The sequence below is a fragment of the Berghia stephanieae genome, chromosome 9 (assembly GCF_034508935.2).
Source record: "Berghia stephanieae isolate SIO BIC M18660-M18661 chromosome 9, UCSD_Bste_1.3, whole genome shotgun sequence".
Taxonomy (NCBI): Eukaryota; Metazoa; Mollusca; class Gastropoda; order Nudibranchia; family Aeolidiidae; genus Berghia; species Berghia stephanieae.
The window spans coordinates 41,115,445-41,117,944 of record NC_088368.1 but is presented as its reverse complement, the minus strand read 5'-3'; the positions used below and the strand labels follow the sequence as shown (position 1 = coordinate 41,117,944).

General features: G+C 36.3%; 1 protein-coding gene across 1 annotated transcript in view; it reads right to left on the bottom strand.

Annotated features, from left to right (window-relative positions):
• The window catches only part of LOC144979237 (uncharacterized), a gene marked incomplete at its 3' end in the record, with an annotated part of 269,055 nt that overhangs the window by 153,158 nt on the left and 113,397 nt on the right, over nt 1-2,500 (bottom strand). The window lies entirely within an intron of this gene.

Genomic DNA, 2,500 nt, shown 5'->3' with positions numbered 1-2,500 from the left:
AGCCAGTGTTACTAAGTTACCATGCGTCATTAGGAAGGAAGTGACGTTACGACTGTTGAAGAGTAGTACAATTTGAATGCTTTATTAACACCTTTTATTAAAAACTCATTTAAAAATAGGTCTTTGGCAGTATTGTGCATTATTACACATGATACCAGTCGCGTCAATATGGAATGTTAAAAAAAAAAGACCAAAAAAAAAAAAAAAAAAAAGAAGAAAAAAAAACAAAAAAACCTTAGTTCAGTTTGTGGCACTGAACTGTGGCTGACGCCTGGACTATTCCAGTCTTCCCTTGGAATAGATCGTACAGACAATTTCCCCATCGGGAATGAATAAAGAGAATTTTGGTTTTTGCTGGTGTGTGTGTGTGTCTGTGGTTTTTATTTTTGGTTTGTTTGTTTTGTTTTTGTTTGTTTTTTTTTTTTTGTTTTGTTTTTGTTTTTGGGGGTTTGTTTTTTTTTTGTTTGTTTTAGTTTTGGTTTTGGTTTTTTGGGTTGTTTTTTTTTTTTTTTTTTTTGTTTTTTTTTTTTTTTGTAGAAAAAGAAAAAAAAACACAAACACAACGACAAAATCGTCGACGTAGGTATCAGGGACCTCAATAGCATGAACTGTAGGTCATGAAGATGAAACTCCCCCCCCCCCACACCCCCCCCCCACCCCCTATTTTCCAGAAATGTTCAGGAATTTATTTCTACAATATTTCTTTTATTATAAATATTCCGTAGCGAAAAACGAACGATAAGTCTGTTTGAAACTGTACGCCATAGACTTTATGTTATAGACTCGTCAGTCAGTAAATTACAATCTCGATTCTTTGAGGTGTTCAGTCAAGTACGTACTGTCTCCAGATGCAATCTCCTCAACGGTGAATGACACTTCTCTGTAGGATTCAGTAGTCTGATGTCACGCCGCCCGGCAACGGCGGCCATCTTGGTTCTAAACAAACAAAATCATTACTTTTTATTCTTCAAGCTGATTAGAACTTTTCATATGTCTTGTGATCAGAATGTATAAAAGTCAAAACAAGATCAAATTTATGTGTGTTTTTTTTCCCCTCAGGATACGCTTTTATGCTCGCCGGAGAAACATTTCATACGGGCGTCCGCCATTGTTCCGATAGTTTAGAGCCAGTGTTACTATGTTACCATGCGTCATTAAGAAGGAAGTGACGTTACGACTGTTGAAGAGTATGGGCGTTTAAGTGACTTTGTCTTTGAGCTATAAATAAATGAACAAACACCAAAACTATCGATAGAAAAATGTGTGTGTTTCTATTTTTAGTGCTCACGTGATATTAGCTCCATTTGCAGTTTCTATCGAGAAGCCCTGAATGTTGCGTGACGTTACTTGCTTTACGGCTAAAGTAGAAAACGGTAAGGGCTGCCTGAAGCCGGTGATCGTAAAATACTAACGAAAGAGTGAAAATGGAAAGGCTTCGTATGGGAACAAAACAGAAAAACGTTAACGTTATTCCAAACAAAACGTTGCTTTACGGCTATGTGGTCTAGTGGTATGGCACTCGCTTTCGGGTCGGAAGGTCCAGGGGGTTCGAGCCACGGTCGGCGCATAGTCGAGTCCTTGGAAAAAGGCTCTTTACTCACCACATTCTCCCACCGTACTCAGGCGTAAAATGAGTACCTGTCCGTCAACAGGCGTTGTCTCTGTTGAAAAAAAACAACATATTGTAATATCGCCATAACAGCCAGGCGTCACGTCTCGTTCTTACTTACATGTTACGTGTTGCTGATGGTCAGGGACCCTTTGTAAAGCGCTTTGAGCACGTTTAGAAGATATTGCGCTATAAAAAAGATCTAGTTTGTGTGCGTGTGTGTGTCTGTGTGTGTCTGTGTGTGTGTGTGTGTTTATACACGTGGCAGGCTGGTTGTAGGTTTTATAAAAAGAACAAATCAAGAGATAATACATAATGTGTAGCGTGTCTCGTACACAGTAATGATGATGGATAGAGGTGACACACCTCATTGAACGTATAGGAGAGGGAGTCGAGGACGCCATCTTTGATTAATTGTGTTAATCCATGAAGTGTGCGATGATTAGACATGAGGGGAAAAATACACATCGTTTCATCGCACTTATTGAACTCCACGGCCACTATATAATAGTATGCGCTTGGCTAAAAAGCTCACAACATTGCCACCAGGAAGAATAACGGACCAACACACAAAACCTTAAACGTTTATAGTCTAATTAATACAGTTTAGTGAGTATTACTTATAAACGCGGATGGCATAACAAACAAAAAAAAAAAAAAAAAAAAAAAAAAAAAAATAAAAAAAAAAATTAAAAAAATAAAAATTAAAAAACAAAAAAAACAACATAAAATAAAAAACAAAAAATAAAAAATAAAAAACAAAACATTAAAAAAAAAACATTAAAAACAAATAATAAAAAAAAAAAAAATAAATAAAATAAAAAAAAGCCCCCAAAAAAACAAAAAAAAACGAAGAGCCGAGTTACGTCAATTCATACTATAATCTGCAGA